The sequence below is a fragment of the Lithobates pipiens genome, unplaced genomic scaffold (genome assembly GCF_037356315.1).
Source record: "Lithobates pipiens isolate NorthernLeopardFrog02 unplaced genomic scaffold, aLitPip1_a1.2 Scaffold_79, whole genome shotgun sequence".
NCBI lineage: Eukaryota > Metazoa > Chordata > Amphibia > Anura > Ranidae > Lithobates > Lithobates pipiens.
Window position 1 is genome coordinate 991,005 of NW_027507902.1, and position 12,873 is coordinate 1,003,877.

General features: G+C 53.0%; 1 long non-coding RNA gene across 1 annotated transcript in view; it reads left to right on the forward strand.

Annotated features, from left to right (window-relative positions):
* The first annotated feature begins 1,465 nt into the window (after window positions 1-1,465).
* Window positions 1,466-12,873, forward strand: part of LOC143960021 (uncharacterized) — a 236,931-nt gene continuing 225,523 nt past the window's right edge. The window contains exons 1-2 of the long non-coding RNA XR_013270243.1: window positions 1,466-1,950; window positions 10,513-10,566. This is a non-coding gene — a long non-coding RNA (uncharacterized LOC143960021). The remainder of the gene's footprint in view (window positions 1,951-10,512; window positions 10,567-12,873) is intronic.

The following is a 12,873-nucleotide window of genomic DNA, read 5'->3' on the forward strand; positions in this document are numbered from 1 at the left end:
CATTACCAATACCCCAGGACAGGGTCACTCCGTACACATGGGGCACCATTACCAATACCCCAGGACAGGATCACTCCGTAAACATGGAGCACCATTACCAATACCCCGGGACAGGGTCACTCCGTACACATGGGGCACCATTACTAATACCCCAGGACAGGGTCACTACATACACATGGGGCACCATTACCAATACCCCGGGACAGGATCACTCAGTACACATGGGGCACCATTACCAATACCCCGGGACAGGATCACTCAGTACACATGGGGCACCATTACCAATACCCCGGGACAGGATCACTCAGTACACATGGGGCACCATTACCAATACCCCGGGACAGGGTCACTCTGTACACATGGGGCACCATTACCAATACCCCGGGACAGGGTCACTCTGTACACATGGAGCACCATTACCAATACCCCAGGACAGGGTCACTCCGTACACATGGGGCACCATTACCAATGTCCCAGGACAGGGTCACTCCGTACACATGGGGCACCATTACCAATACCCCGGGACAGGATCACTCAGTAAACATGGAGCACCATTACCAATACCCCAGGACAGGGTCACTACATACACATGGGGCACCATTACCAATACCCCGGGACAGGGTCACTCAGTACACATGGGGCACCATTACCAATGTCCCGGGACAGGGTCACTACGTACACATGGGGCACCATTACCAATACCCCGGGACAGGGTCACTCTGTACACATGGGACACCATTACCAATGTCCCGCGACAGGGTCACTCCGTACACATGGGGCACCATTACCAATACCCCAGGACAGGATCACTACATACACATGGGGCACCATTACCAATACCCCAGGACAGGGTCACTCAGTACACATGGGGCACCATTACCAATACCCCAGGACAGGGTCACTCAGTACACATGGGGCACCATTACCAATACCCCAGGACAGGATCACTCTGTACACATGGGGCACCATTACCAATACCCCAGGACAGGGTCACTCAGTACACATGGGGCACCATTACCAATGCTTTGGGACAGGGTCTGCCCAGGTGGACACATCATACTACGAGCTCCATGTCTGCCAGGTGGAGGTACTGGCCAGTGTCTGATCCAGAGGTAGGTGTCCAGGGGACAGCCAGTCTTTGTACTGTGAGCTTTATATTCAGTGTGTTATTAGATAGCAATAGAAGATCAGAGGAAATGATTCAGGTTTTACATACTAATATCTCCATAAAAAATATTATGGGAACTAAAACGTCAAAGACCAGAGGAATATTTATGGGATGTGAACCCAAAACACCAACTGATATATAAAAGGATTCCAGTTTTATTTTTTTATATAAAGAGGGTTTTGAGACATTCACAGATTGAACCCCGAGGAGACCCTGACACACCATAGGAGTACAGCACAGAACTTTCCTCCGACACGTTTCAGGGAACAAAGTCCACTTTTGAAGATGGAAGTACAGCTCATGTGATAAGAGTAAGAACCTAGAAGAACAAATGTCTATACATTGCTTAGCTATCAGCTGATAGATCAATACACAAACCTCATGAGAGGGATCAGAGGGATTGGTTTCATGATGGGTGTCCTTCAAGATTCCTATGGCACACAAAGAGGTCGCCCTTCAGAAGATAATCAGTATGAAGGACGCTATGAGAGATAAGGGGGGGGGACTCAGACTGCAGTGCCAGGCGAGATGGACCCCCCCGAAGGTAGTAAACATTGGTTACAATGTAATAGAAATGTTTGGACATTTGTAACCTATGATGTGACATGTTTGTTCTATAGATCACTCTCATCACTTAAGCTGCATCTCCGTCCTCGAAATACTGACCTTTGTTCCAAGAAACGTGTGAGATGGAAGTTCTGTAGAGCTCTGGTGTGTGGGGTCTCCTCGTCCTTTCATCCCGAGGAATCTGGATTGTATGAAAACTGCGATGATATTTCAGGGTGGGGCTCAGTATTCTCATCCCAGAATTCTCTTTCTACTAGACCATGAGATATTGCTTCTGAAGATCCCAGGCCTCCTTTAGTCTAATGAGAAACTCTGGGGCCAAGAGGGGCTGAGATCCTTCCATATAGAGTGGGTTGTGAGGTATAGTGGGTGTAATACAAGGTAGATTCATGGGCGCCAGACACTTCTTGAATGCAAAGAGATTTTATTTCTCTTGAACAGAACTTTGGGAGAGAGGGTTAGGGCCAGCACACCCTTAGGTAGTTGCAATGTTAATTATCAGACTCCGAGACCTCTACAGGTAGACAGCCATGCAAGGAAAAGCATCCAGCAAGACATCACATCTGCAGGTGTAGGATCGCTGTCTCCTATGACAACAGTCTAAGGCCCCATACACACTATCAGTTTTTCCTTTAGACTTACCAAAACCATGTAGTGAAGGGCCGGCCTGATTGCATACAGATTGAAACTCCTAAGGTTTGACCTCATATTATATGGTTTTGGTAAATCTGAAGGAAAAACTCAGCAGAAAAACTGATAGTCTGTATGGGGCTTTAGAACAGTTATTATTATTATTATTATACACGATTTATATAGCGCCAACTTGCTCTGCAAGTGTCCCCTCCTCTGGTTGGGTCCCTGGCTTGGCACACAATAATGCTCTGCAAGTGTCCCCTCCACTGGTTGGGTCTCTGGCTTGGCACACAAGGCTGCTCTGCAAGTGTCACCTCTGCTGGTTGGGTCTCTGGCTTGGCACACAAGGCTGCTCTGCAAGTGTCACCTCTGCTGGTTGGGTCCCTGGCTTTGCACACATGGCTGCTCTGCAAGTGTCACCTCCGCTGGTTGGGTCCCTGGCTTTGCACACAAGGCTGCTCTGCAAGTGTCACCTCCGCTGGTTGGGTCCCTGGCTTTGCACACAAGGCTGCTCTGCAAGTGTCACCTCCACTGGTTGGGTCCCTGGCTTTGCACACAAGGCTGCTCTGCAAGTGTCACCTCCGCTGGTTGGGTCCCTGGCTTTGCACACAAGGCTGCTCTGCAAGTGTCACCTCCGCTGGTTGGGTCCCTGGCTTTGCACACAAGGCTGCTCTGCAAGTGTCACCTTCGCTGGTTGGGTCCCTGGCTTGGCACACAAGGCTGCTCTGCAAGTGTCACCTCCGCTGGTTGGGTCCCTGGCTTGGCACACATGGCTGCTCTGCAAGTGTCACCTCTGCTGGTTGGGTCCCTGGCTTGGCACACATGGCTGCTCTGCAAGTGTCACCTCTGCTGGTTGGGTCCCTGGCTTGGCACACAAGGCTGCTCTGCAAGTGTCACCTCCGCTGGTTGGGTCCCTGGCTTGGCACTTCTCAAGCGTCATCCCCACTATCCTACTGGGTCCCTGGCTTGGCACTTCTCAAGTGTCACCCCCACGCTATCCTGCTGGGTCTCTGGCTTGGCACTTGCTGAAGCTTTCCTACTTCTTCACCGTCCCCGGCTGGTGAGAAGTCTGCTCTGGTGCAGCAATTCCAGAATTAGGGGGAAATCAGTGGATCTCCTAACAATTAGCCAGGACAATTACTACTTTGGCAAACGAAATTTGCTAGTAGCCCTGCCTAAACACCAGGGTGCTACATCCTCCCCCTGCCTAGAAAACTACGTCTCAGCGTTTGCAAGAAAAAAAAAATGTAAACTCTCAAGTGGGTGTCCTGTCAAAAACAGGGATAGGTGGGGTAACAGGGGAGGATAAACAAAGTAACAATACATGTGGTGTATCACATGAAGTAGGTATGCATAACATATGTACATGATCAAGTGGCAGTTCACACAAGGGCAGATAAATAGAAGACAGTGTTTACAGTTTTACCTGTGGCGTGCCACCCGAACAAGTGAGGGAAGAAAAGAAATATACAATAACAGTAGTCTTATGTCCTAATAATGTCCTAGTAGACATCTATCTACTATATACATGAGGGTGCCACCCCTTTTTCATGACAATTCTAGAGAAAAACTTAGTGACTCCGGTGGTGGCCCGTGGATTGTGGGCACATGGACACTGCCCCCCCATCCATGCTCCGGCCCCTATCAGGACGCCGGATGCATGCATTCCTATGACGGGGGTATATTTTTTTAAGCACCCTTGATTAAAGCCAGAGGCTCTAATAGGCTTCAACATATGATGGGCTCGGGGCGCAGAGAGTGCGCCCCCCGATCCCACCCAATTGTGTGACCATAGCAAATTAATTTTCTCTATTTGCAGATTATCGCTTCTCCCCGCCAATCGGGAGGCGGATCGTCAGACCTGTTTGACCGATTGGCCAAAGCGTCAGGGCATCCTATATGACGTCAGAGGGGCGGGGGTCAGCCATTTACATCACCGGGTGGCCCCGCCCTTGGCTATATAAGAGCTGTTACTGCGAAAAGACAGCAGTCAGCGGGACGCCTCCCATGGAGGCGGAGCTTTTCCTTTTTCTTGGGTCCGTCGGCTCTTTGATTGAAGATGGATGGACATCACGGGACAGGAATAAAGGTATTGTCAAAAACTGTCCAACTTTTTTGGTGAATGGGTAGGGGTACAATGTAACCGATATCCATTGTGGGGGGGGCAAGATCTGGGGGCCCCCTTCTCAAAGGGGGCTTCTAGATTCCCATTAACCCCCCACTCGCAGACCCCACAACCACTGGGCAAGGGTTGTGGGGATGAGGCACTTGTCCCCTTTAATATGGGGACAAAGTGATTTGGGGGACCCCAAAGCACCCTCCCCATGTTGATGGTATGTGGCCTGGTATGGTTCAGGAATGTGGGGGGGCTCTCTCGTCCCCGCTTTTCATGCAGTCTGCAGGTTGCATGCTTGGATAAGGGTCTGGTATGGATTTTGGGGGGGAACCCCACACAATTGTTTTATTTTTATTTTAGCGTGGGGTTCCCCTTAATCACTTCAATACACTGTGTTATATATACACTACACTGCCTGCACTGACTGAATATAGAGTATATACATATATATACTAGACTGACTATATATACATATAAATACACTGCCTGCACTGACTGAATAACCTGCCTGCTTAATCTAAATCACACTCTCTCTCCATCCACACCAACAACACCACACGGGGCCGAACCGCGGGCTCATCCCGAGTATGAAAGGTTACTATGGAGGATTGATATTTAGGGTTGCTATGGAGGATTGTTATGAAGGGTTACTATGGAGGATTGTTATTTAGGGTTACTATGGAGGATTGTTATGACGGGTTACTATGGAGGATTGTTATGACGGGTTACTATGGAGGATTGTTATGACGGGTTGCTATGAAGGGTTGCTATGCAGGATTGTTATTTAGGGTTGCTATGGAGGATTGTTATGAAGGGTTACTATGGAGGATTGTTATTTAGGGTTGCTATGCAGGATTGTTATGACGGGTTACTATGGAGGATTGTTATGACGGGTTACTATGGAGGATTGTTATGACGGGTTGCTATGAAGGGTTGCTATGCAGGATTGTTATTTAGGGTTGCTATGGAGGATTGTTATGAAGGGTTACTATGGAGGATTGATATTTAGGGTTGCTATGCAGGATTGTTATTTAGGGTTACTATGGAGGATTGTTATGATGGGTTACTATGGAGGATTGTTATTTAGGGTTACTATGGAGGATTGTTATGACGGGTTACTATGGAGGATTGTTATGACGGGTTGCTATGAAGGATTGTTATTTAGGGTTGCTATGGAGGATTGTTATGACGGGTTACTATGAAGGGTTGCTATGCAGGATTGTTATTTAGGGTTGCTATGGAGGATTGTTATGACGGGTTACTATGGAGGATTGTTATTTAGGGTTACTATGGAGGATTGTTATGACGGGTTACTATGGAGGATTGTTATGACGGGTTACTATGGAGGATTGTTATGACGGGTTGCTATGGAGGATTGTTATGACGGGTTGCTATGAAGGGTTGCTATGCAGGATTGTTATTTAGGGTTGCTATGGAGGATTGTTATGACGGGTTACTATGGAGGATTGTTATGACTGGTTGCTATGGACTGGTTACTATGAAGGGTTGCTATAGATGGGTTGCTATGGACTGTCTGGTTGCTATGGAGGATTGCTATGAAATGTTACTATGAAGGGTTGCTATGGACTTGTTTCTATGGGTGGGTTTCTATGGACGGGTTGCTATGGACAGGTTGCTATAGACGGGTTGCTATGGACAAGTTGCTATAGATAAGTTGCTATGGATGGATTGCTATGGAGGGTTGGAATGGATGGGTTGCTATGGGCTGGTTGCTATGGAGGGGTTGCTATGGACGAGTTGTTATGGACGGGTTGCTATGGGGGGGTTGCTATGGATAAGCAGTTGTATAAAGGGGAGGGGTTCTGTAAGTGATGGGCGGGGAATGCTGGGACTTGTAGTCTCCTCCCCCTCCTCAGTACAGAAGTGTCCCCGACACAGGCGCCATTTTCCCGGAGACCATCCGCCTTCTCTCAGGGGAGAATTCCATCCATCCTCTGGGGACATGACTCCTCCTAAGAGGGCGGAGCGAGGAGTCCGGGGGCGGGTCTGCTCTCCGGGAACTCATACCGGGGAAGGATGGGGAGGGAGGAGGGGGACGGAGTGAGGGCGGGGTTTTGTTCTCCGGGAAGATGACGGGGTGGGAGGAGTTAGGAAGATCGGGGCGGGGTCTGGTCTCTGGGAAGATGGAGTGGTGGGAGGGACGTGTTTGGTGGGAGGGACGTGTTTGGTGGGAGGTATATAAAGAGGGGGAGGAGATTGCAGTCACACATCTGATGAGGAGATGGGAGGTGAAATATGAGACTGTCTGAGTGTAGATGGGGGAGGGGAGTGTGTCACCTGTGCGAGAAGCTGCTGGTGGAAGCTGACTCTCCCCTCCCCCTATATCACTGATGTCCTCCCCCCCCCCCCTTTATCACTGATGTCCTCCCCCCCCCCTTTATCACTGATGTCCTCCTCCCCCCCCCCCCCTTATCACTGATGTCCTCCCCTCCCCCCTTTATCACTGATGTCCTCCCCTCCCCCCTTATCACTGATGTCCTCCCTCCCCCCTTTATCACTGATGTCTCCCCCCCCCCCCCCTTATCACTGATGTCCTCCCCCCCCCCCTTTATCACTGATGTCCTCCTCCCCCCCCTTATCACTGATGTCTCCCCCCCCCCCTTTATCACTGATGTCCTCCTCCCCCCCCTTATCACTGATGTCTCCCCCCCCCCCTTTATCACTGATGTCCTCCCCCCCCTTATCACTGATGTCCTCCTCCCCCCCCCCCCTTATCACTGATGTCCTCCTCCCCCCCCCCCTTATCACTGATGTCCTCCCCCCCCCCCCCCCTTATCACTGATGTCCTCCCCCCCCCCCCCCTTATCACTGATGTCCTCCTCCCCCCCCCCTTATCACTGATGTCCTCCCCCCCCTTATCACTGATGTCCTCCCCCCCCTTATCACTGATGTCTCCCCCCCCCCTTATCACTGATGTCCTCCTCCCCCCCCCCCTTATCACTGATGTCCTCCCCCCCCCCTTTATCACTGATGTCTCCCCCCCCCCTTATCACTGATGTCCTCCCCTCCCCCCTTTATCACTGATGTCTCCCCCCCCCTTATCACTGATGTCCTCCCCCCCCCCCTTATCACTGATGTCCTCCTCCCCCCCCCCTTATCACTGATGTCCTCCTCCCCCCCCTTATCACTGATGTCCTCCTCCCCCCCCCCCTTATCACTGATGTCCTCCTCCCCCCCCCCCCTTATCACTGATGTCCTCCCCCCCCTTATCACTGATGTCCTCCCCCCCCTTATCACTGATGTCTCCCCCCCCTTATCACTGATGTCCTCCTCCCCCCCCCCTTATCACTGATGTCCTCCTCCCCCCCTTATCACTGATGTCCTCCTCCCCCCCCCCTTATCACTGATGTCCTCCCCCCCCCCTTATCACTGATGTCCTCCTCCCCCCCCCCCTTATCACTGATGTCCTCCCCCCCCCCTTATCACTGATGTCCTCCTCCCCCCCCCCCTTATCACTGATGTCCTCCTCCCCCCCCCCCTTATCACTGATGTCCTCCTCCCCCCCCCCTTATCACTGATGTCCTCCTCCCCCCCCCCTTATCACTGATGTCCTCCCCTCCCCCTTTATCACTGATGTCTCCCCCCCCCCTTTATCACTGATGTCCTCCCCTCCCCCCCTTTATCACTGATGTCCTCCTCCCCTCCCCCTTATCACTGATGTCGTCCTCCCCTCCCCCCCCCCCTTATCACTGATGTCTCACCCCCCCTTATCACTGATGTCTCCCCCCCCTTATCACTGATGTCTCCCCCCCCCTTATCACTGATGTCTCCCCCCCCCCCTTATCACTGATGTCCTCCCCTCCCCCCCCTTTATCACTGATGTCGTCCTCCCCTCCCCCCCCCCCCCCTTATCACTGATGTCGTCCTCCCCTCCCCCCCCCTTATCACTGATGTCGTCCTCCCTCCCCCCCCCTTATCACTGATGTCGTCCTCCCCTCCCCCCCCTTTATCACTGATGTCCCCCCCCCCTTATCACTGATGTCGTCCTCCCCTCCCCCCCCCCCTTATCACTGATGTCGTCCTCCCCTCCCCCCCCCCCCTTATCACTGATGTCCTCCTCCCCCCCCCCCCCCTTATCACTGATGTCCTCCTCCCCCCCCCCCTTATCACTGATGTCTCCCCCCCCCCCCCTTATCACTGATGTCTCCCCCCCCCCCCTTATCACTGATGTCTCCCCCCCCCCTTATCACTGATGTCCTCCTCCCCCCCCCCCCCCCTTATCACTGATGTCCTCCCCCCCCCCCCCCCTTATCACTGATGTCCTCCTCCCCTCCCCTCCCCCCTTATCACTGATGTCCTCCCCTCCCCCCCTTTATCACTGATGTCCTCCTCCCCTCCCCCTTATCACTGATGTCGTCCTCCCCTCCCCCCCCCCCCTTATCACTGATGTCCTCCCCCCCCCTTATCACTGATGTCTCCCCCCCCCTTATCACTGATGTCTCCCCCCCCCTTATCACTGATGTCTCCCCCCCCTTATCACTGATGTCTCCCCCCCCCTTATCACTGATGTCTCCCCCCCGCCCTTATCACTGATGTCCTCCCCTCCCCCCCCTTTATCACTGATGTCGTCCTCCCTTCCCCCCCCCCCCTTATCACTGATGTCGTCCTCCCCTCCCCCCCCCCTTTATCACTGATGTCCCCCTCCCCTCCCCCCCCTTTATCACTGATGTCCCCCCCCCCTTATCACTGATGTCGTCCTCCCCTCCCCCCCCCCCTTATCACTGATGTCGTCCCTCCCCTCCCCCCCCCTTATCACTGATGTCGTCCTCCTCCCCCCCCCTTATCACTGATGTCGTCCTCCCTCCCCCCCCCTTATCACTGATGTCGTCCTCCCCTCCCCCCCCCCTTATCACTGATGTCGTCCCCCCTCCCCCCCCCCCCTTATCACTGATGTCGTCCTCCCCTCCCCCCCCCCCTTATCACTGATGTCGTCCTCCCCTCCCCCCCCCCTTATCACTGATGTCGTCCTCCCCTCCCCCCCCCCCTTATCACTGATGTCGTCCTCCCCTCCCCCCCCCCCCTTATCACTGATGTCGTCCTCCCCTCCCCCCCCCCTTATCACTGATGTCGTCCTCCCCTCCCCCCCCCCTTATCACTGATGTCGTCCTCCCCTCCCCCCCCCCTTATCACTGATGTCGTCCTCCCTCCCCCCCCCCCTTATCACTGATGTCGTCCCTCCCCTCCCCCCCCCCCCCTTATCACTGATGTCGTCCTCCCCTCCCCCCCCCCCCCCCTTATCACTGATGTCGTCCTCCCTCCCCCCCCCCCCCCCTTATCACTGATGTCGTCCTCCCCTCCCCCCCCCCCCTTATCACTGATGTCGTCCTCCCCTTCCCCCCCCCCTTATCACTGATGTCGTCCTCCCCTTCCCCCCCCTTATCACTGATGTCGTCCTCCCCTCCCCCCCCCCCCTTATCACTGATGTCGTCCTCCCCTCCCCCCCCCCCCCTTATCACTGATGTCGTCCTCCCCTCCCCCCCCCCCTTATCACTGATGTCGTCCTCCCCTCCCCCCCCCCCCTTATCACTGATGTCGTCCTCCCCTCCCCCCCCCCCTTATCACTGATGTCGTCCTCCCCTCCCCCCCCCCCCCCCTTATCACTGATGTCGTCCTCCCCTCCCCCCCCCCTTATCACTGATGTCGTCCTCCCCTCCCCCCCCCCCCTTATCACTGATGTCGTCCTCCCTCCCCCCCCCCCCCTTATCACTGATGTCGTCCTCCCCTCCCCCCCCCCTTATCACTGATGTCGTCCTCCCCCCCCCCCCCCTTATCCACTGATGTCGTCCTCCCCTCCCCCCCCCCCTTATCACTGATGTCGTCCTCCCCTCCCCCCCCCCCCTTATCACTGATGTCGTCCTCCCCTCCCCCCCCCCCCCTTATCACTGATGTCGTCCTCCCCTCCCCCCCCCCCCTTATCACTGATGTCGTCCTCCCCTCCCCCCCCCCCCTTATCACTGATGTCGTCCTCCCCTCCCCCCCCCTTATCACTGATCTTCTTGTCTTCCAGATCCGGAATTGTGCGGTCAGTCCGGTGTCACCATGGCGGAGTCCCCTCTAACAGGTAATCCCCTCCCCCGACTATCGGGAGATTTGTTTCTCTAACGGGCCGGACTTTCTATGAGATCTGCAGAGGAAACGGTGATTCCGGTAAAGTGTGGCGGGGGAGGGGGGATTACACACAAAATAATGCACATTTTTGCAGGTAAAGAAATGTAGATATCGGGGGAGGGGCGCCATTCATTGTAAAGGAGACCAGCAGTGACACCACGCAGCATCACAGCCAGCTCCCTACCGCGCATGCGCCAAATGAACTGCGCTTTCTGAATGGCCCGGGGGGAGGAGGGGGCCAAACTTCATGTGGTGAGGTCTACTGGAAGGGGGGGGGGGAGCCAAGTACTTTCTCCCCCCCCCCCACAAAACTATTTACACCCCCCACAAAGATGGAAACTGTTTTCTATTGGTCCCCTTTCACACGGGCACCTCCACTAATATAACTGGTAGAGGTAGTCCCATCCCCCCACCCCCCCGGCCACATCCCATGGCGGTAGAGGTCCCCCCCATTCCATTGGATCTCTGTGGGGGGAGGGGGTCACCCCTTGGATCTCTATAGGCACGGAGGTGGGGGGTGTAGGAGATGCGTCCTGCCACACTTCATAGGACATCTTATGTACGCACAACCGGACTTTCGACAGACTGAACTCCGGAGGACTTCCGACGAAACGGACTTTCCTACACCGGATCACACCAAAGTCCGGCGGATTGGAACGTGATGACGTACGACGAGACTAGAATAAGGAAGTTTGAAGCCAATAGCCGCCCTCGCGTCGTCTGTCCATCAGACCAGAACACAGACTCAAGTCCGTCAGAAAAAATTTGAAACCTGTTCTATTTATAAAGTCCGTCTGATTTTTGGACAGCAAAGGTCCGATGAAGCCCCCACACCATCGAATTCGGTCCGTCGGGTCGTGTGACGCAGCATTACACTCGGTGTCCTCAGGGGATTATAAACCCAATTCTGTGAATAGATCTTCTTCTGATGTCTCTTCATCGCTCCGCCGGTACTGATGGACCAGGTTACTGTTATTGACTTGGTGCATTTCCCACCCCTTTCCTTCTCTGGAAAGCAGAACATGCACCCACCTTGCCCCTCCCTCCCCCGCAACTTCCACCTGCAGTATCTAGAATAAAGGGGTCTCCAAACTACGGCCCTCCAGTTGATCAGGAACTACAATTCAGTTTTACACTGCCTCCAACAGCTGGAGGACGTAGTTTGGAGATCCCTGAATGGGGACATCACAATTCTTCAGATGGGGATCCCAAATCGTGTGGGGAGTCCGGCGCCCCATGGTGTGGGGAGTCCGGCGCCCCGTGGTGTGGGGAGTCCGGCGCCCCATGGTGTGGGGATCTATCTGGAAGGAGGTGGACTTTAATCAGTGATGGTGGGGGGGGGGGGGACACACAGCCTAAGAAGAGTAATTGGGATCCTGTCCTCTGTCCCGAAAGCGGCAATGAGGGACCCTGCAGGACTATAGAGTAATCATTTTCCGACTAGGCTTGTGCAATTCATTTCGTAACGAATCGAAATGCGGCCAAATTTTGCATCTTTCGGAAATTCGGATGCATCCGAATAAAAAAAAAATAACAAATTACAACGAATACGAAAGAAGTATAACGAATGGATTCGAAATTATTTCAACCGCATTCGAAAATATTTTGTGACCAGACTTTAGGGCCATGTATCTCGGGGTCACTTGGTGCTAGACACTTCAAATTTGGATATGTTGTATTGCTAGTATTATTGTATTTGCATACCAAATTTGGGGTTTCTAGCTATAAGTGACCCCAAAATATGTGGCCCCAAATTCGGGTCGCAAAATGTTATTAGAGCAGAGAATGACATTTTTCTACCCGATTTTGGGGCCACATATCTCGGGGTCACTTATAGCTAGAAACCCCAAAATTTGATATGCAAACACAATAGTACTAGCTCTACAACATATCCAAATTTGAAGTGTCTAGCACCAAGTGACCCCGAGATACATGGCCCTAAAGTCGGGTCACAAAGTATTTTCGAATGCGGTTGAAATAATGTTGAATCATGTTGAAATCATTTCGAATGCATTTGAAATTATTTCAACCGCATTCGAAAATATTTTGTGACCTGAATTTAGGGCCATGTATCTCGGGGTCACTTGGTGCTAGACACTTCAAATTTGGATATGTTGTAGAGCTAGTATTGTTTGCATACCAAATTTGGGGTTTCTAGCTATAAGTGACCCCGAGATATGTGGCCCCAAAATCGGGTCGCAAAATGTCATTCTCTGCTCTATTAACTAATAACATTTTGCGACCTGATTTTGGGGCCACA